General features: G+C 42.3%; 1 pseudogene; it reads right to left on the bottom strand.

Moving 5' to 3' along the window:
• Positions 1 to 1109: 1109 nt before the first annotated feature.
• On the bottom strand, positions 1110 to 21836 carry LOC149240403 (kinesin-like protein KIN-12G; annotated as a pseudogene).
• Between the last annotated feature and the right edge of the window lie 1228 nt (positions 21837 to 23064).

The raw sequence follows: 23064 nt of genomic DNA, 5'->3' as shown, positions 1-23064 counted from the left end.
TATTTTTCTCATTTAATGCAATACTAAAGAGAAGATCTACAACCCGTCCCTGAATTAAGTCCAGATTAATTTCAAACTTCTTTTCCAAGCTTGACATCCATCTCTTCATATAGTTTTTGCACCTGTTGTTCATATTTTTACAAGGATTTAATCTTCTCTCCAATCCATGCATGCAAGTTAGGAAAAAGTGCATCAAAATTTCCTATATTTGCTACAAGAATTGCTTCCCTTGAGTTCCCCACCTATGTGCCTGCAGAAACTGCCACTATGATTGCTTCCCTTGAGTTCCCCACATATGCACCTCACTCATTTTCAACTGTCAATGACTGGAGTTCATCAGATTGGTTTATTGCAAAACAAGAATCAACATTATTTGATGAGTCCTTGCTTATGTTTAATGCATCCACTTGTTGAACAACTTTCTCATTCCCCTTTACCATATCCTCATTATTGTCTATCAGGATCTTTAGCTTGGACTTGAGATCCTCTATCTCCCTGGAGAAAAGTGTCCTCTCTTGTGTGGAATTTTACAGTTCTTGACTAGTTTTATGTAATATTTTCCTCATCTTATCATTATCATTTGCAATTTCCTCATACATTACTAGTAGTTTCTCATATTCACTGCCATTTCCATCATTTTCAATTGGAGTTCATCCGCCTCTTTTGTCAACAAGCTAAAGATTCTATCAGAGTCTAAATTGTCATCCATGTTTTTCCCAAAGTCAGACTGCTCCTGAACACCCACTGCACCTCCCTTGTGGGTAAAAAATATACCATGATGAATTTCAGAAATCTGAATGTCCTTTTCTTCTCCTTGCTGCTTCATTTCCTTGAGACCTTCAGTTTCTTTTGTGACAGAAGAACAAAGGGGGATCCCCGATACAATACGAAGACTTTTGGCAATGTTATGGCATCTATCTCCTTTCAAAAGATCTATATTCTCAGCATGCTTCAAAGAATCTATGATCTGTTGCCTTCTGCCACAACTTTACTAATACATTTCTCTCAAATATAGCTTTCTCATGCATCTTAACTAATTTTCCATTCTGTTGAGACATCCTCCTGAGCTCTTTTTGAAGATTTTGAATCTCATCAATCATTTCATGTTGTCATAGTTCTAATTTATGCTCTAGATGCTCTGTCTTAACATCATAGGAGGCGAACACAAATTTTGTTTGTGACATATTCCCATTATTTGATGCTCCTAGTGTTCCCCTTGTCTCCTCTTGATGTCCATCATCTTTCATGCCAAATTTCAGATATATTTTACCATCTTCCAACTCTATCCTTAGTTCATTGGAAGCCTTTTTAGGCACAATCCCCATTTCTAGTTTTCCAATCTCGTTTCTCAATTCTTGAGATTCTATAATGCCCCTTATAGTTGCATTTAATTCAGTGGAAGCCTTATTTTGTACAGTGTCTTGCCATAGTTTCCTAATGCCATCCTTTTCTCGCATTTCCTTCTCATACATGTCAATTAATCTTTCATTCTCTTTAGTTATCTCCTTTGATTTCATTTGACACTCCTCAACCTCCATTCTCATATGGATCACCTCCGGTTCTACTTTTCCATCCCTGTTGATACTAGCATGTTCCTGCAATAATGTAGTTTCAACAATGTCTTGAATTTCTTCTTCATGCCTTTGAATTAAGGTTTCACGACCTACTCCATTTACCCTTGTTCCATCTTCCATGTCTAGCACATGCTCTCCACAAATTCTCTTACCTCTATAATTCCACCACATTCTTCTTGCATCACCTCTTTCTCACAATGCTTTTTCATATAGCTCAAGTAGTCTTTCATTCTCTTCTGGTGTATCATGCAATTTCACTAGAAGTTCTTCAATCTATTTTCTAAGATGAAGAACTATATGTTCTACTTTATCTTTTATATTGCTTGTTCCATCTAGCAAGATATTTGGGCAATCATCCTTTCCATACATGTCAACCTTGCTTAAAAAATTTTGATTCCTTTCTTTAATTTCTTTCTCAAGTTCCTCGACTTGATTCCTGAAAAAATGAACCAACTCTTGGGATTTTTCATTCATTTCACATGCATCTTCCTTGGCTTTCCTTATTTCATTCATTTCTTGCATGGCTTTCTCATACATGATAATCAGTTTTTCATTATCTTCAATTGACTCCTTTACTTTTTTGCGTAAATCATCAACTTCCCTAGCCAAAAAAAGGGCAGTTCCCTGAGCTTTTGCTTCACGTTGACTAGTTGTACTAATTGCTTCAACTAAATCTTTAAGCTCCCTTTCTGCTGATAAACCATCTCTAAATGGTGTCTCCTCTTTCAACTCTGGAGCATGCATTACAGAGTTCAACTATATTGCTCCATCAACATCTAAAAGCTTCATCTTATCAAAATGGATCATCAAATCATCAACACACCTTTCCAAATTTTCTTTGGCTTCTAGGAAGAAGCACAATTTATTACGAAGAGCTTATGCTTCCCTTCGGTACATATCAACTTGTCTGCGAAGAAATTCATTCTCCTCACTGATGGAAAAAACCTTTGCTTCTAATGATTCCTTCTAGTTCATATTGTTCAGGTCCTACTCATGCATAAGCTTCCAAACCAAAGCTTCGAGTACCTGATCTTGTAATACAACTATATGTTATGATATTTTCCTGTTGGGATGGGGTCCCCTGGGTCAGTTTTGGGTCAAAAACTCAAGTTTTGCTGTAAATTTTGACAAAACGATGTAAAGTCTCTGCAAATTGTGGATGCGGAGCGTGTAGTCAGTTAGGATTCAAAAAGGGTTTTTACCCTTGTTTATGTAAGATTGAGTCGGTTTTGAGATCTACCCTTGGTCCGCGGACCATGGGATTGTATAAATAGGTGTGTCTTAGAGAGTCTAAGGCAGATCTATGCTTTTTTCTATGGGTACGACGGAGGGAGTCTTAGAGAGTTAGCGTAGAGGAGTAAGTCTTAGGGGAGGAAAAGGTTCCACAGCTGAGTGGGCAAAGGCCTAGAGTGGTATCCGCAGCTGAGTGCGTAGGGAAGTTTTGAGTCTGTAACCTTATACTGAAGATCAATAAAGAAGATTGATGGAGAAATTCATATGTTTTATTTGTTTCCTTCTGTTGTTTATGTTACGATATATGTCGTGATGAAAGAATGTCTTTATGAATTAATAATCTCTTGATATGCAAATCTATTGGATGAATCTCTTTAATTGAACGCAATGCATGTTAAGTATTTACGTGAAGGTTAAGATACTTTCTGTTAAGTTTATTAAGCACTTAAGCAAATCTGTGTGGACTCCGATCTAAAGCTAGTCTATGATGCGCATAATTAGATAAACTATCTGTTAAAGGTCTGCAGAAGCTGATCGTAGACCTTCGCGGAGGTCTAGAGGTCATTTGAAGGAAACTACAGTGCCAAGCCCTAAGGGCTTAGAAATCTATGTGAAAGCAGATCTAGGACATAAAAAGGACATCACATTGATCTCTTGGTCTGAAAACTTGGTTCCAGCATCCCCCCATACTGCTTCGAGTGAGACTTCAGTCTGCGCTACGCGGGTTGATGCCGAAAGGGCCAGTAGTGTAGGGTTTTTTTGGCACAATGTTACACTAAAAAATGTCACCATGACTATTTGAAGTTAGTATGGCTCCATCCACTGTCATACTATCCTCCTTGGCAAGTCTCATGCCTCTGCTTTCCATGTCAAACTCAAAGAAAGAGAGAAAAGTCATTTAAAGTCAATTATCTCTGGGTACGCAGTTTCTCTCAGCCTTACCTGCGTGTACGCAACCCAAGTTCACAATACCTGCGTACTTGTATGCTCTGTATGTAAAGGGGTGGGTGCGTACCCCTGTAAAGGTCAAAAGGCGCGAGTTTCATCTTTAAAAAGTTACTTGTGGTCATTTCTAGAGCATTCTAGAAGCTTGTTTGACGTGTATGAAGCGCCTCCAGATGGTTCATGTATCCCTATAGAAGAGGAACTTATCCCATCAAGAGGGGAGCTAACCCACCCAAAAGAGGGGCTTATCCCATTGATGGTGGAGCTGATTAACTTCTTCTACAGCACTATAAATACATGCATTGGGCCAGAGGGAGGGGGGGTTGAAAGCTGAACATTCCTAAGGGTAGATGCTGCTGGAATTAGGACTTCCTTGTATAAGCTTGTGAGGAGAGATTACCATCTTTACTTGTTGTATTTGGAAGTGGGTGAGCTGATCAGAGTAAAGGAGGACTCTTGTGGACCCTGGGAGGAACTTGCACAACACCAAGGCTCAGGTTGTAATGGTTTCTTTTGTTACCTTTTAATACAAATAAGTTCATTCTTCTCAACAATTTGTTATTTATGAGTTGTTTCATATACTCCTTGGTCTATATGTTAAATGTGTTTTATTTTATGTGATATTCAGGTGTTATTTAATCGTTTGATTGTTAGTGAATGCAGGTTTCGAAGAGAAGGAGGAGCTCATCCGGATCAACGAAGCTGGACTACTACAACAGCGTTGGGTTACAGGTAAGATCTAAAACACTTGATTTCTCATAGTATAAATGCATATTTAGAGGACTGCTCCTATTTGTCTTGTTTGTCACTAGAAAGTCTTAGGCTTCTAGGGAGGTTGGTTGTGTCCGCACTATCAACTCTTTCTGTGTGACAAAATGGCGACTCCACTGGGGACTCCATGAATGTGTTTGAGTTCTTTTTGATTTGATATTTTGGTCTGAGAAAAAGCGCTTGTTTTCTGATTTTTGGCTGTCTGACTGTGTGTTTGGGTGGGTTAGCTTAGGGTTAATTTAGATTTTCATTTTTCTTAGCTTTGCCAGCAGTACGCAGGCTTTGAGTTCAGCACAGTGCGTACTTGTACGCACTGCGACTGTGTGCACAGAGCGTACCCGCACCTGTGTAAACAGGTCACCTGCGTACCCCTGTCAAATTTGAGAAAATTGCAATTTTTTGCTTTTTGCTCTTTAGATTTTGTTTTTAATTTGTCTTTACTGCCCAGATCCATTGGTTTGCTGTCAGAGATCTTCACCTGATCTTGTTCCGTTAGTGTCGAGAGTTTTGGTGGAATTCATAGGGATTTTGCCTTAGGGTTTGATTTTTAACTGGTCCTGTAGTGACTTTGGCGTTAGAGGTTGTCAAACTTTGGATCTCCCTGGTTTTGTTCAACCCTCTTAGGAGTCGGGCCTGTCATAGAATTCACCCTTGTGAGAGACCTACCTTTGTGTCTTCTCTTTGCGAATCTCGAAAAAGTTTATTGATTGAACTTTGAATTTTATTTAAAAAAAAAAGAACAAAAAGATTTCGATTTTGTTTTTTAATCAGTTTATGATTCTGCATAGACTGATCCTTAGTTACATTTTGACTGATTAAAACATCCGGGAATTAACTTTGTAGGCTTTTGTCCTCATTATTTTTTGCTTTTAGGTAAATTTCCCTTTGATTTGCTTTTGAGTGAATTTGATTTGGTTTTCTTAGATTTGTTAAATTTGATTTTTCGATAAATAGTTTTACATGCTTTATTAATATAGAAAAAATACAAAAATTCTTTTGGAAAAAGTTTTCTTTGGTAGCATTTGTAGTCTTTTGAAGAGAAAGGAAATTTCGTAAGATAATTAGTGGTCATGAGTTGTGTGCTTTGAAAAGATAAAGAGAATTGTTTCTTTGATTGTCTTTGCCAAGAAAGTTGTTTTCTATAAAATTTGCATTCTCTCAACTCTCTTAACTAGGAGTTTCATTGAAAAAGAAAAGTAGTGTAAATAATCTTAGGTGCATCTTTGTAGTGGTTGAGAGTCGAGTCTACACACCACCAGTTTCATCTCCACTACCTTTTGTCTTAAAGAAAAACCATAAAAATTAACGCTTAAAGTAAAATCAACTTAGTAACTTTTTATTTACTAGGGCTCTGAAACACCAATATAGATCAGGCTAGTGTCTTGGAGTAGGAGAGTAATTAACTCTCCAAGACAACAAAACCAAACAAGTAGCTTATCTTGTGATAGATTAAATCCAGTTGTTTCATTTATACTCTGGGAAAGCTGCTCTTAAAGGAGAAGCACGAGCTCGTGTCCGAACCAGTGAGGGGATCAATCCTCCCTCGTTGGGAACGACGCCAAACACGCACGTATTACAAACGGTAAACCTCGGATTAACCATTGTCGAGGAGCCAGGGGTCACTTGTCGGTAAACCTTGGATTATTGTCAAGGAGCCGGCAAGGGGATTGAGCTTGATACTCTGCCCTTGCGTGTTGTCGGAGTGTAGACTGTTCCCCCAGTTGTATTTGTTGCTGTTGGTAACCTTAGTGACCATTATCTTTAGGATTCTACCGAGGTGACGGTGGAGGGAAGATCCCACTGTACCTGGAGCAGACGTCGGCTAGACTCACTTGGATTTTCCGGGGGGTTCACTTCACTCGAGACGGTTAAAGTGGAGGAACTTGTGCCGGTCTATTCATTAAGCAGGTTGTCGGGGTAACTGTTCCACCCGCCACTTCTGTATTGAATCTGGCGATGTTGGGTTTCATCTCCAACTAGCGTTTTCGGTCCGGAAGGCTACTGTTTGTGCTTGGTTTGACGCCCTAGATTCTTTAGGCGTGTGCTTCAAATTTGTTTGGTTCTTTAGAGACTTTAGGTGGTTTGCTTTGAGATTTTACTTTGTTTGTGTGTGTGGTAGTTAAAAGTTTTTAACTGTGGCGGAATTACCGAGACAGTCCCGTAGACTTCGGGGCCAGTCTCCTGAGATTGTTTTCGTGGTCGAATTGTTGAGGACATCCCGTAGAATTCGGGGTCAACCTCCTCAAGACGTCCCGAGTCATTACGAAGGTTTGAAAGTCCTTGTAACTCCTCCTAGTGGCAGTAGAGTAGGTTCACCTGAAGAAGGAGAGTCTTCGTTGGTAGTCCATCCAGATTACCAAAGTCTAGAAACAGGTTACAATCCTGAAGCTGTTGCAGTTTCTGAGCTTGCTGGTAGTTTTTCATCTGCTAGTGATATAGGCGAAGAACCTGAAATATCTGAACCTGTTACTCCAACTTCTAGTGTTCCTGATTCACCTAGGGTAGAAAGAGTCATAACCAAAAATCTTCCTTCTGGTTTGATAGCTATTGAAGAACTTGCTCCAGAAGAAGAAGTAGGCCCTATTCTTGAAGATCAACCTACCATTGATCTAAGAGAGCATGAATCTATATTTTATAGTCCACCTAGAAGTACTACTTGGTACCTTTCGTTAACTAATTACTTAGACAACTCAGGGATAAGTTTTTCTCCACCTCGTACTCCTTATCCATCCGGAGGTATTTATAATCCAGTAAATATGTCTAGTCAGTCGTCCGTGTTCACTCAGTCTCCTGAATCTTTCTTGTATGGTGGTCCTTCTGTTCCTGCTGGGTATCAGTCGCTTTCTGGTACTTTTGCAGGAGCATCTCCTCAACCCATTGGACATGGGTCATTAGCTGGAAACAATGGTAATAAACCGTTGGGTGTAGGAGACATTTATATGATGTCAGGTTCAGTTCCCGGTTCTCAACCTCAAAGTGGTCAATTACCGCCTGGGGGGCAGCCTCAATTAACGCCTGGGGGGCAACCTCAAGGTACACAACTTGCGTCTGGGGGGCAACCTCAAGGACAGTATATACCTGTGGTACAATACATTCCTCAAGGTCAACCCCAGCCTCAATATGTACCCCAGGGTCAACCTCAGTACCAATATATGCCTCAAGGTCAACCCCAGTATCAGTACTTACCCCAAGGGTATCTACCCCAAGGTCAGTACTCGAGTCAAGGTTATCAACCACCTCAAGGTCAATCTTACGTTCAAGGTACGGGAAATGTACCTATCAATTATCAATCCTACCCTCAATCCGGTTATTGATCTCAATATCCTCAACCTGTCATGGGTCAATACCCCGAAATGATAGTGTGGGATCCATCACAAGGTCAACAGGTGTTGCAGCCAAGTATACAGTTGTTACCTCAAACTGGACAATCCGTAGTTTCTGGTTCACCCCAGCAACCGCAACCTGTCCAGTCAAATATTCAAACTTCTGTAACTTCGGTAGTTACTCAGTCGCCAATTACACCTAGTACTCCATCTCAAACGACTGCTGCAACTACCGCAACATCTGTTCCTTCCACCACACCGACTTCTGGAGTATCGACAGCTCCGGTTTCTACTGTCTCTGCAACCACCCCTCAGACATATTTACCGTTGTCCGGATCTACGATTCAAACCACGGTCCAGATGCCTGTAAGGTAGCCTGGTTTAAGTACTGTTGTAACAAGTCAACCACAATTCACTTATCAACAGTACCAGGGATAGTACTAATTCGGTCCTACTGTCCAACAACCGGTTTACCAGTATCAATCGTATCCTGGGTACACTTATCAACAACCCCAGTACGGTCCAGTTAATCCTGGTTTTCCAGGAGGATATAATATCCCGAACGCGATTCCTATTCCTAGTTATCCTGGATATCCTCCTCCTGGAACTTGTATTGTGACCCAGAGTTTTAGAGATCCTAACTGGAAATTGCCGTTTATCGCAACTTTGGATTTACCAGACTTGACGTGCCTAACGAATGATCCAATAAATTATCTTCCGTTCTGGCCGCCAATGCCAAATAAGTTTCCCAGTGACATACCCAAGTTCGAAGGTAAGTCTGGAGAGGATCCATCAAATCACGTGATGACTTACTACCTATGGTGTGCTTCAAATTCTATCTCGGATGATTTGATCCGTTTACGTCTTTTCCAGCGTACACTCATTGGTCTCGCAGCCAAGTGGTACATTGAGTTACCACGGGCCTCTTTTTATAACTTTAGCCAGTTAGCTACCTCGTTCCTAACTCATTTTCAGTTGCCGGTCAGATACGATAATGGTACTGAGTTATTAACTTCATTAAAACAATCGATGTCCACTTATATTTCTGATCATATCCATGAATGGAGACGTCGGAGACGTTTAGTGAAAGTTTTTATCCCGGACCAAATCTTAGCTGAATGTTTTGTCAAATCATTATTACCGAAGATTACTGAAGATGTAGCTAAGGCTGGAGTAGTTACTGAGGAGCAAGTCATTGCTCAAGCCCAGTACCTTAACTTAGTTTACACTCAGTCGGGTACGTTGCACGAGAAGATCCCAGATCTTCCTAAGTCGAATCAAATCGTTGCTGCTCCTTCGGGGTCTCATGCTGCTGATGGCATGATTGGTACGGTGAACACTAAAAGTAAGAAGAAATCCTCAAAGAATTCTTCTCCAATAATAACCTTACCAGACTCCCCGACGGGAGAGTCTTCTCCTGAAATTACCGCCGACGTTCACGTTGTAGAGTCATCTACGGCTAAATCAAAAAACGGTGGTAAAAGGAAAGGCAAGAAGAAGGATAAAGCAGACAAGGCTCCAAAGGAGAAAAAAGAGAAGTCGGAATCTAATGACGAGAAGCGCAAACCTCGCTATCCTTGTTTAATTTGTGAAGAAGATCATTTCACAAGAGATTGCCCTCATCGGGCAGAGGTTGTGAAAATCGTTAAAGGTTCCCAACTCCTGCTGTTTTGAAAGATCCATTTCCAAAGTAGGAGAGTAAGATGATAGGTTCTTCCTCGAGTGCCAGTGAAGAACCCATATTGATGATGTCTCATGTACGGATTGCGACTCGATCGCAAGATTATGGTAGTAAGAGTCCTATTGATGGCAAAGAAGCAGAATCTTCTCATTCTAATCCATCAACCTCAGCTCCCGGTTCCGATCCACTACAGATCAAGAAACCTAACCCGGACTTGGTAATCAAACCGCCCGCCAAGGGTATACTTCGAAAGTCTGCTTTCAATCCACATGCGAGAGCAGCTCAGAATTATAACATTGTTGAGGACTTAGCTGTTTCACCCTCAGCAATGTCGGCTTTAGAAGTGCTGCAATCATGCCCAGCACAACGAAAATTACTTTTGTCGGCTATAGGAGCTGTTGATATTCAGGACCCGAACCTCATAATCTTTGATCTAGAAAATAGTACACCACGTCTCCCTCATCAGATGCCTTTCCAGATTCCAGTGATAGTCAAAAACAGGCCTATTCATCGGACTGTAATTGATGAAGGAGCTTCTATGTGTATTATGTCGATTCAATGTTGGAGATCGCTTGGTTCTCCTTCATTGAACCAATCCCCGACGATTCTTAAGGCCTTTGATGGCCGTGGGTTCCATCCGTTTGGCATTCTACAGGATTTGCCTATAGGGGTTGAAGGAAAAACCGTTAGTCTGGATGTGGAGGTGGTTAATGCCCCTCTAGACTACAACCTTCTTTTGGGTCGCAGTTGGTCTTACGCTATGACAGCGGTCGTGTCATCGGTCTTTAGAGTTATAAAGTTTCCACACAATGGCAAGATCGTGACAATAGACCAGCTGGCTTTCTTCTCATCTGACCCAGCCTCTTCAGAAAGTATCCAGCATGTCGGTAAAACGACTATCCCTTATAAAGATGTTGGTGTAGGATTAGTTAAAGATTCCGGTTTACTGGGAACTTTTCCTTTTCCTCCAATCAACGCAGACCCTTCATTCGCTTTCATTCATATGATTACTTTAGAGACTATTATTTACGATGATCCTTGGATTGTCCCATCTGAATCTGAGATAGACTCATTTGGTGATGCTATGCCTTTGAGTCCATATGAAATTGCTTATGAAGCTGTGCAGTCTTTTACAGACCCGCGTTCAACCCAAATTGACCAAATGAATGTGGTCGGTGAAGAATCACTTTTCACATCAACCTCAGAACGGATAGCGTTTCCTGAAGTTGTGTCATCTGATGAACAACTTCGCGAAATCCTAAGTGTAGACGATCTACCATGGGAAGATCTCCATCATAGATCTTCATTTTTACGTGAGAGTGATGACTTTGAAAATGATTTTTCATCAATCTTTACAGCTGAATATGTCAAGGACGCTCAGAATCCCATGAAACATCCTGATTCAGAGTTGAATTTGGGAAATATTTCCCAAACTATTGCCATTTACATTTCAGTCAAAACCGGAACTATTGAGAACATTCATATAGGTGCCTCGTGTACATATGACGAAATTCAAACATACAAGGCCCTATTTCAAGAATTTCGTGACGTGTTTGCCTGGTCCTATGAGGAAATGCCAGGAATTGATCCCTCCATTGTTGTTCATGAGATCAAGACTTACCCGGACGCTAAACCCGTTCGGCAACGTCTGCATCAGATACACCCTAGGAAAGTGGCTGCAATTAAAGCAGAAGTAGAGAAGCTGTTGAAAGCAGGTTTCATTTATCCAATCCCGTTAACGGATTGGGTATCGAATATTGTTCCGGTTAACAAGAAACAAGTAACAATAAGAATATGCATCGACTATAGGGATATAAATCGTGCTTGTCCAAAAGACAACTATCCCACGCCCTATATCGATCAAATAATTGATAATTGTGCCGGCAGTGAAATATTTTCCTTTATGGACGGTTTTTCCGGTTACAACCAAATCAATATTCTACCTGCCGATCAACCAAAAACGGCTTTCATTTGTCCTTGGGGGACATTTGCTTATTGCAAATTACCTTTTGGACTTAAGAATGCCGGAGCCACTTTCCAACGGGCAATGTCTTATGCATTTCACGACATCAAGCACATTGTGCAGCCGTACCTCGATGATTTGCCTGCTCATTCTTTACATCGAGCTGATCACCTTGCCCACTTACGAATTATTTTTATGAGGTGTCGGCATTATCGAATTCGGTTGAACCCACACAAATGTGTCTTCTGCATAGAAGTGGGACGATTGCTAGGATTTGTCATTTCAAAAGCCGGTATCTGCGTCGATCCCTCGAAGGTAGAAGCTATCATCAAATTGCCTCCTCCTTCGAGTCTGCGCCAACTCCAAAGTTTGCAGGGGAAAGCAAACTTTTTACGTCGATTCATTCCTAACTACGCCGAGGTTACAAAGGGTTTCACCCAGTTGTTAAAACAAAATGCTCAATTCTCTTGGGATGAGATAGCTCAGAAATCTTTTGATGCACTTAAGCACGCGTTGACCCATGCACCGTTGCTGCATCCTCCCAACTACAACCAGGATTACTTTTTGTATCTCGCCGCCTCCCACTCTATCATTGGAATGGTCTTAGTTCAGGAAGATGAATTCAGAACGGAACATGTGATATATTACCTTAGTCAGATGTTAAATCCAACCGAGCTAAAATACTCGCATGTGGAAAAGTTGGCACTGGCAGCCGTTCAAGCTGTCCAGCGATTTCGTCACTATATTCTTCTCTGTAAAACTACAGTGATTTCGGATTGCAACCCTATGATCTATATTCTGACTAAACAATTGCTAAGGGGCAAGTACTCCAAATGGATCGTTATCCTGCAGGAGTTCGATTTGGAGTTCGAGAAGTCCAAGTCTAAGAAATCCTTAGTCTTTGCCGAGTTAATGTGTGATTTCCCGCGTGCTGACACGGAAATAGTGGCAGAGGAGCCCATTGCGGACGAATCTTTGTTTCTTATCAGCACCTTAGATCCGTGGTATGGGGATATAATCATCTATCTCCAAACCCAATTCTTTCGGCCCGAAGCTTCTAAGACAGAACGTCGGAAAATTCGATTCCAGTCCCAACAGTACAAAATAATTGGAGATACTCTTTATCGCCGTGGGGCGGACTTGGTTTTCCGACGTTGCTTAACTCACGAAGAGGCAGAAAGGGTTTTGAATGACTGTCACTCTGGGGCGTGTGGCGGTCATATGTCTGGGTATGCCACAGCTCAGAAGGTGTTGCGTGCTGGCTATTTCTGGCCATCCATGTTTAAAGATTGTATCATTGTAGTCCGAAAATGCCACAACTGTCAAGTGTTTGATCGCAATATGCGCGCACCACCAGCTCCTCTCCACCCTATAATTTCCGTCGGTCCTTTCGCCAAATGGGGTATCGACTTTATTACTTGTAACCCTCACTCGGCCGGGGGGCATGCGTATATCATCCTTGCGGTTGATTATTTTACTAAGTGGGCCGAGGCGATGCCTACATTCAAGGCAGACGGCAAGACAGCAGCAATTTTCGTATTCAATCACATTATTGCTAGGTTTGGTGTCCCACAAGCGATAATCACTGACCATGGGCGCCATTTTCGAAACATTATGATGACAGAACTTACAGGCCAGCTTGGTTTACATCATGATAGTTCTACTCCTTATTATCCCCAAGCAAACGGTCTGGTTGAGTCTATCAACAAAGTTCTAGTTATCATGATCCGACGGATCATTGGTATTCATTGGTCGAATTGGCATAACATGTCATTTTCAGCGCTTTGGGCATACCGAACCTCAGTGAAAACATCAACAGGGTTCACTCCTTTCCAACTAGTTTATGGTTTGGAAGCCGTGCTGCCCATTGAATGCGAAATCCCGTCACTCCAAATGGCCATCGAATTACTCCCAGCTACTTCCGAAGAGGAGAAGCGTCTGTTATACTTAGCTAAATTAGATGAGACTCGACGTGAAGCTGCTTTAGCAATCGAGACTCACGCAAAACGAATGAAAGCTCAGTATGACCGGAATGTGACTCCTCGAAATTTTTCGGAAGGAGACCTAGTGTTGTTATATGATCAAGCTAATGATAAGTTAGGTGATGGAAAATTCGTTCCTATGTGGCATGGGCCCTACATTGTCAAGCGAAAGCTAGCAAAAGGGGCCTATGATCTGGTAGACTTTGATGGGGACTCTTTGGGTAAACCCAGAAATGGACTTTACCTAAAGAGGTATTATGCTTAAATGATGGGTATGGAGATTTTAGTTAGGATAGGTTTTGCTTTCTAGCTGGTATGTGTGCTTAGTTTAGAATGTGTGATTAGTTTAGACAGTGTGCTTAGTTTAGAGAGTGTGTTTTTCGTCGTTATTCTGGCTTATCTTGGTTTTACTCTTGATATTGCAGATGTCGACGCCTCTCCAAACGTACATTGGATTTGCTGATGGTGCTTGTCGTAGTACACGGAATATCTCTTCCGCAGCTTGGGTTATCTATTCGCCCTCTGACGAGTTAGTTTCTATGCATGGGGTGAGCCTCGGTCAAACAACAAACAACATTGCAGAATACAGTGCAGTGATTGAGTTATTATCTGAATCTATTTCATTTGGGATTCGGAGTTTGATAGTGAGGTTAGATTCTGAACTCGTTGTATTACAGCTTAATAGAGTCTATGCCATTAGGAATCCAGTGTTATTAAGATTGTTTTTGAGGGTGCGTCTCTTGGAATGTGAATTTGATTACATTGAATATCAGCATATTCCAAGGTCTTTAAACACATTAGCAGATGCAATTGCGTCTCGAATGTTAAATAGATATTTGCAATAATTGTAAATTTACAAACATTTCATCACACATGTTTAACAAAATAAGCCGGTAATAATGATATATATAGATAGAAGTGTGTCAAAAAATATACATCGTCTTCGATCATAGGTTTAAAACACCTTATGATCGGCAAAAATGATAAGTACAAAAAACCAAAATGTCACATGTGTCTACAAAGTGACCATCCAATCACTGGTGATGCTCCCTATAAGACACCACTGCACGGGCCACTCTACACAAAAACCTCCTAAAAGGTCCCGGGACTGCGACCACATAGCGCTGAAGTCTGATAGGAATATCATCTATAGTGGTCTCTGGTATACCCGCCGTCAGACGCTCTAGATCCTGCTCCAACTCAGCTAGTGTCTCTGCGGCCGCGTCCTGTGGGGCCGGTGCCGGTGCAGCTGGATGTCTCCTCTCAAAAGCCCGGAGATTGGCCAGACACCGTGGACCTACATCTGCATTTTGAACATTTTTACTGTCAGTTTGAGACGATATATATAAAAAATAAAAAATTAGATAATTTAAAAACTTGTGAAAAATGAAGTACCTCTGTCGTCCCATTGTTCTCCCTGTGGAAGAACCATGTCCGGATCATTCCGAAAATCCATTCCGGCATAAGGAAAATCCTTAATTGCAAAGACCTGGTTCTCCAACCAGTGAAAGTAACTGTCAGGAAATCGGACAACTGTCGCTCCCTCATCAGGATGTCGGGCCATTACCGCAACCCATCTCGTCAACTTAGGCTCCCGAGGAGGCCCAACTGGAACAGTAAGATGCGGGGGGATCAGCATTGGAACTCTCTCTAGGGCAAAGCTCACAACTAAAGGCCCATATCCAAAGGTCTTCAATTGTCCGTTCTTTGCCCTAGTCAGTTGGCCCTTCATATTGGCCAACACAGCATCGCACCAGTTGAAAATGGTGCCTCGGAAGCAATCTATAGCCATCCGCATTTGGGACCCGGTGGCATTGTGCAAAGCGGCCGCACCGCAAAGTCTGGTAACCGTAAAGGAAATTACCATAAGTTCAGGTCGGGATATGTATTTGATTTCTATCCCCTTCTCCTGGTTTTGATTGTTGCACCACTCTAGTCGGAGACTAGCAAGGGATTGGCCACCCGGCCTAGTCCCGAATAGAGACAGTTGCTCGCCCCTGTTAGGCAAGCCAGTGAGAAAATATATGTCGGAGGGCTCTATCTTGAGCTAGTGCTCTCCGATGTAGAAACATTGATCCTGAATGTTCCACCTTTCAACCAGCCACTCTAAGAATGGCACCTGGGCCCTCATGCCAGGTATGGCCCAGTACTTGTAGAGACCGCATGCCTTTAAAGCATCAATGGAAGGTTGATGACCTATTGCGGCCAAATCGACGTCTTCGTGTTCTCTTTCACGCCAATCTAGCATGGTGGGTGATCTACACACCAAGAAACAATGATTAGAATTCATTAAACAAAATTTGGTTGGTTAAATTTGGAGTTTGGGGTTTGAAAATCCGCTTTGCGCGGAGTACGCACCCCGCGTTCAGAAACAGAGCGGCGGTACGTAGCTGTTCTGAGGGTGGGTTGCGTACTCCGACCATTTTCCCATTAACGAAAATGTCGGGGTACGCAGGTCGCCCATGGGGCACCTGCGTACCCCGAAAAGTGTATCCTAAAACCCCAAACCCTTTAAAAAATCAAATAAAAGCTTAAAATGAAATTCTAAACAGATGAAATTGAAGAGGAGGATGTTGTGAAATACCTGAAAGAGACGGCACTCGATTCCGACGGTTGGATTCTCTGCAATGTCCACGGGAAGTTTCTTGTCAAAAGCCCTTTTCTCTCCTTCAACAGTAAAATGGTAAAAATGACATGGTAAAAAGTCTTTTTATAGGTTTTTTGGATAAATGAATGCTAAGTTTGTTTATTTTTCACCGTGAAAGGATATTTTTCAATGTATTTTTGCCCATCTTAAACAGGTATGAGTAATGTGTTGTTTTTGTGCAGGACAAAGGGACTTTAGGGTAAATTATCATTTTTCACGTCAGAGTCATCTTTTAAGCCCTTTTCTGACTCCTAAAACATGAAAAGATTGTCGAGCGTTTCTTTTACACTCGTTAAAATGGAATTAAAAGACGGTCCTCTTATAGCCCTTTTCTGACCGTAAAAACACGAAAAGATTGCCGGGTTTTTGTCGTTTCAAACTCGATATTGGAAATAAAACGACGTGTCCTTGATCGCTTTTTACTTTTCAGGTCAACGGCACTAAACATGAAAGTACTCCTTGGTCGCAAAATCAAGCGGTTCTCTCAGGTATTATTTTATACTTTTTTGGGCTTGGGAGACACAAATTTACGAAAAAGTCCACCTTGGAGTCTTCTTTAGTTTTTTCAGACTCTCTAAAATTGAAAAACACCGAGTTTCTCCTATACTGGACTTGTTAAAATTTCACAGTAAAGGACCTGTTCGATTACAAACAGGAACGGACCACTCCTTCTTAGGGTCTGAATCTAAACTAAGTTGGACTCATCCGAAGGATGAGCTTATAATAAAGCATATGTTATCCTCCTCAAGCTTGTAAAAAATAAAGAGGTACTTGCCAGAAATGGTGGGGGAAAAGAGAGAAGAATGAACCTATTTGTTATCCTTTGTTACAGAAGAACCTTATCACCGCTCTTGAACACGACACTTTTCATTCACCTGGCTTGGGAAATCCTTTGTCTTAAAGTTGATCAAACCACTTTGAAAAGACTTCAACCGTTTCTGGGTATTAACTTTGGGTCAATCGTCACCAAGCCATCTGTCGTGTCGTTATGTGTTCAAGAGGTCTCTGCAAATAAACCATTCATATGCAAAATACTTGTCATCCATTTTGACCATCCCTGAGTCAGTCCTTACAGCAATATTTCTTCAACTTGAACAATGATTTCGTGTTGTGGGCTTGCCTACAACGGGTCGCTTTCTATCGACATCAGCACATTATCTAGAAAGATGACTTAGAGATCGTCAGTAGCTTGAGGTCTACATGCATCAATTGCAGGTTTCTCGCCTTTGACGACAGTTTACATCATTGACTTTCGATCGAAGGACTCCGTGACGTGTTCAACATCAACCCATTCATTCACATTTCATGGATTGTACTGGGTACTTTGAGAACCATTGACATCACTGGTGGTCTCTCTCACACTTGTTAACAGTTTACATCATCGACTGGTAATCAAGTGGTTTCTGCCATGTTCGACATCAACTCGTTTATTCACATGGATAGAATCGTACCAATTCGGGAAGTAGAAATGAAGACCCTGGATCTAGTTTCCACCATCCAGGCTGCGAGGAGTTTTGTATTCATTATATAGTAGATTAATCATAAACAGATGGCTGCGTCCATACTGTGTCTACAAAAGTCTATAATTGTGATGTACTGCAAAATCATTCCTGTATCAGAGCAGTAGTTAGATTGTTAGTTAAAGTTTTCAATCTGAGTATGGGAATGCCTACCTCAGCGATGATATCATCTTATATATGTATTTTGTGTTGAATATTTGCAGGTTCTGACCAGGCTCTCCGCAAGATACTCCTTGAAATGATAAAGTACTTCACCCTTCCTAGATCATATAAAACCCTAATCTACTACAGGCTTCGCACTTTAGGGGGCAATCTGTTACACTAAAAAATGTCACCATGACTATTTGCAGTTAGTATGGCTCCATCCACTGTCATACTATCCTCCTTGGCAAGTCTCATGCCTCTGCTTTCCATGTCAAACTCAAAGAAAGAGAGAAAAGTCATTTAAAGTCAATTATCTCTGGGTACGCAGTTTCTCTCAGCCTTACCTGCGTGTACGCAACCCAAGTTCACAATACCTGCGTACTTGTACGCTCTGTATGTAAAGGGGTGGGTGCGTACCCCTGTAAAGGTCAAAAGGCGCGAGTTTCATCTTTAAAAAGTTACTTGTGGTCATTTCTAGAGCATTCTAGAAGCTTGTTTGACGTGTATGAAGCGCCTCTAGATGGTTCATATATCCCTATAGAAGAGGAACTTATCCCATCAAGAGGGGAGCTAACCCACCCAAAAGAGGGGCTTATCCCATTGATGGTGGACCTGATTAGCTTCTTCTACAGCACTATAAATACATGCATTGGGCCAGAGGGAGGGGGGGTTGAAAGCTGAACATTCCTAAGGGTAGATGCTGTTGGAATTAGGACTTCCTTGTATAAGCTTGTGAGGAGAGATTACCATCTTGACTTGTTGTATTTGGAAGTGGGTGAGCTTATCAGAGCAAAGGAGGACTCTTGTGGACCCTGGGAGGAACTTTCACAACACCAAGGCTCAGGTTGTAATGGTTTCTTTTGTTACCTTTTAATACAAATAAGTCCATTCTTCTCAACAATTTGTTATTTATGAGTTGTTTCATATACTCCTTGGTCTATATGTTAAATGTGTTTTATTTTATGTGATATTCAGGTGCTATTTAATCGTTTGATTGTTAGTGAATGCAGGTTTCAAAGAGAAGGAGGAGCTCATCCGGATCAACGAAGCTGGACTACTACAACAGCGTTGGGTTACATGTAAGATCTAAAACACTTGATTTCTCATAGTATAAATGCATATTTAGAGAAGGATTGCTCCTATTTGTCTTGTTTGTCACTAGAAAGTCTTAGGCTTCTAGGGAGGTTGGTTGTGTCTGCACTATCAACTCTTTCCGTGTGACACACAACTAACTCTAAACCTGGGTCAAGACCCACTAAGCCAACAAATGGTTCCGTTGTCGGGACTCAACAACAGAGCGTGAAGGATTGGCTATGGTGTACACGCTTCAAAAGTTTAGACACTATTTGTTGGGCGGACATTTCAAGATGTACACAGATCATTCTGCCTTGTAATCCCTGGTTAATAAGCCTGTGTTGGGGGGGGGAATATGCAGATGCCTATTGTTATTTCAAGAATATGACTTTGAGGTAATTGTGAAGCCAGGAAGGTTGAATGCAGGACCTGACCACTTTTCGCAGATTGAAACAGGGGAGGAGCCTACTAATTTGGAGGAAGGGTTTCCTAACACACAGCTCTTCACAGTGCGTGTAGGCGATAATCATTTTGCATATATTATCAACTTTTTGACTACTGGAACAGTTCCTGAAGGATATACTAGTCAGCAAAAGAAGGAACTAGTGATGTGCATGGCAATTTTTTCGGTTATCGCCAAAAATTTGTATAAGATGGGTGCTGATGAGATATTACAATAGCATGTCCCTGATTTCGAACAAAGTAGCATCCTAGCTGAAGCTCATGGAGGGGTTGCAGGAGGACATTATGCAGGAAAAGAAACAACGCAGAAGATTTTGTGCGTGGGGTTGTGGTGGCCTATGCTGCATAAAGATTCTAAATCATATTGTAGGGCATGCGATGCATGTCAGAGAATGGGTAGACCATCACGGAGGGATGATCTGCCACTGCACCCTAAGGTTCCATTGCAGCCATTTGAAAAAATGGGCAACTGACTTTGTAGGACTGATTCAGCCCCCAAGCAAGAAGACAGTTGCGCGCTATATCATCGCCGCGATAGAGTATCTGACCAGATGGGCAGAAGCACAATCGGTGAAGGATTGTACAGGGGCCACAACAGCAAAGTTCTTATTTGAGTACTTGTTAATCAGATTTGGCTTCCCAAAACTATTAATGAGTGATCATATAACGCACTTCCTCAACGAAACAATCAACGTGCTGACCGAAGAGTTCTATGTTTATCATCAGAAGAGCACACCGTATTATTCGCAGGCTAATGGGACAGTTGAGGCCTTTAATAATATCTTGGAGAATGCGCTGACAAAGATTTGCAATGCGCAGCGGAATGATTGGGACGTGCACGTATCGGTAGTACTGTGGTCGTATAGGACTACTTGCAAAAATCTAACAGGTCAGACACCTTTCTGATTGGTCTATGGCGTAGAAGTTGTGATGCCTATGGAATATATCATGCCTAGTCTACGAATAGCAACTTTCACAGGGATGGTGGACGCGAAGCCTTGGAAGAGCGGCTCACGTAGCTGATGGAGCTTGAAGAAGACAAATTCTTAGCTAGATTCCATCAGCAAGTGCAGAAGGAGCATGAAAAAGCATGGCACGATCGACACATCAAGTTGTGCACATTCAAGGTAAATGATTTGGTTTTATTATATGATAGTAAATTCGCTAAGTTTCCAGGAAAGTTTCAGATGCACTGGTTGGGGCCATATGTCATCAAGAAAATTACAGATAGAGGCACAGTTCAGCTTGCGAAGCTGAATGGAGAACCTTTTCCGGGAAGGGTGAATGGAATTCGATTAAATCCATATACAGGAGATCTGGCTCAATGACTATATGACGGCAGGACAGTCTTAGTGCTCCAGGCAGTTGCAAGGGAGCACGGGACTATAAACTACACTGCCTGGTTTGAGGAACTATGCGACAGGGGGGCTGCACGCAAAAGGGAGACGTCACAGTATCAGAAGTTGCATGAAGGGAGTTGCGCTATGAAAGGAGATACCGCAAAGCATAGCCAGAAAGTGACTGTTAGAGTCACTGTTCATGATTTGACAGCCAGGAGATGGTTAAGAGGAGCGGGTGGCCGGCATTTAAGGCCAAAATCTTTGAATATCTATCGCCAAAATAGCATTAATGGATGAATTTTGGGGGGAATGGTTGGATTTGAATTCAAAATTCCCTATAAATTACGTGTGTCGGTCCAGCAGAGAACACTTTACACCCTTAGAATTTTTAAGTTGTGTTGTCTATTGCTTATGAATCGTGCATTCTTCAAGCATTTGGTCGCAAGCCCCGCATTCGATAATTTGCCAAAGTTAACCCGAAAATTCATCTGTGATACCATGTTAGGACCAAGCCCCACTGAGACTACAAGCACTGGAGAAACTATCGCTTCCAAAGGAGTTGTTCCAGAGGTAATGAGAATGGAAGCTCTGGCTCCTATACCTACAGCACCGAGGTCACCTAGGTTGAATCCTACACCGGTGCGAGAAACCTAGAAGGCAAAGAAAGACAAGTAGAGGACGCCGGTGCTAGTGTGCGAGTCGCCTAGGAAACATATTGTCGCTCAGACGCAGAAGAAGGAAAAGCAGCCCGAGAAGGTGGTGGATTTGGAAGTTGAACAGGGCACTGAGGATATAGACGCTGAGGCAATGGAGCCCATCACCAAGTTGCCTGAATATATCCCACTGTGAAAAGGGAAGGGAAAGGTCCCCAAGGACCCAGACTTGGACCACGCCTTGCGCTGGTTCCCTTGTTAAAAATGAAGGATTGGGACCTGGCTAACCATGAGCGGTTCCCTCACCTTGTGACAGAAAATTATATGAGGTGCATGCATTACCCAGGCTCAGGTGTCACTGAGTTGGAGACAGTTGAATGGATTTGCGGAGTGGAGAACTTTGGGTTGTTGAGCCTGTTATGTGTGCCCCACTACCACCGCACTAATATTAACACCACATGTGTGTGACAGCTACTTACTCTCGTGCAAGATGGGTACTTATGGCTTAGCATTTCTATACCCATCACGAATATGCTCATCCACAGTATCACGCACCTGTCACATGAGGGTTTGAATCTGGCCAAGGAGTTTGGCAGAAAGGTAGCAGAAAGAGACTTGGCAAAGAAGATGAAAAAGAAGTTTGAGCTTGTCAAGAAGCCGTGCAGCTATTCCATCATGTCCATAAACGATCTCGTGGTGAATATTGCCACCCAAATACTGGCCGGAAAGGTTATGAGGAAGTTCCACACAGACGAGGTTCCAGTGCGTGTGAGATCGTTAGTTGTACAATGCGCGGAGGGTGTGCATTTTAACTGGTCGCGGTATTTATGCAATGAATTTCTTGCAAATTGTCACGAGGTCCAAGATGAGAGCAAGCCCTTCCACTACAGGTGGTTTTTGCTCTCCATTGCGTTGGTCGCATGGGATCTGCCAAAGGACAACCAATTTCCTCCATTGAAGGAAGGATTGTCGGAGGCCGTGCAAATTCGCATCCCTCTGGGCCACAAAGGACCTCACGCAGGTCACAAAAACGAATATTTTTTGGGTGTTGATGGAAGCAAGCTTCCGCATGACCATCAACTAGTGCCCAAGGTTGTCCCCAACCTTGTATGAGAAGTTGTCCGTGTATGCTGAGTTCAAGGTATATTTCCACCGCATCTAGATTCGGGCGCGAAAGGACCCGTAACAGAAGTGGTTTGATTTGCTGTATTTAGTCACCGATGATGCCATACAGGAAGTGATCAAGTGTTGGCCGGCAGATTGGCACACCCCGTCTGACTTAGATGCAGGTACCAGCAAAGGCGCAGGGAGCTCAGCTGAGAAGAAATGGAAGGATGCAGCAAAATAGGCAGCACAAAAGTTGGTCACGCAGCGGAAGAAGGAAGTCGAAGAGAAGGCTCGAATGGAAAAGGAGCGCACTGCAAAGGAACAGGCTAAACAAGAACAACGTGATTCTGAGAAAAGCGGCAAATCCCCTTCGCCCGAAACTGAGGAGGAAGAGCAGTTTGCGCAGGGTGGTGGCAGTGATGAGGGGCAGAGCACCCCATTTCGGCTAAGGAAGCGTAGAGAACAACGACAGAAGGAGGGTTCCTGCAAGAATACGAAGTCGTCTAAAGCGCAGATGGATCCCATCACCCTAACAGAGGGCGATCGAGACGAGATCGGTGACAAGGTGCGCGACACTACAACCGAAATTTTGCAGCAATTTGAGTAAAAATACATGCAGTCGCTGGGAAATTTCCAGAAGGATTT

The sequence above is a fragment of the Pinus tabuliformis genome, chromosome 8 (genome assembly GCF_031772625.1).
Source record: "Pinus tabuliformis cultivar Carrire ecotype Pingquan chromosome 8, CPIR1, whole genome shotgun sequence".
Classification (NCBI taxonomy): Eukaryota; Viridiplantae; Streptophyta; class Pinopsida; order Pinales; family Pinaceae; genus Pinus; species Pinus tabuliformis.
This window is presented reverse-complemented; position numbering and strand designations above follow the sequence as displayed.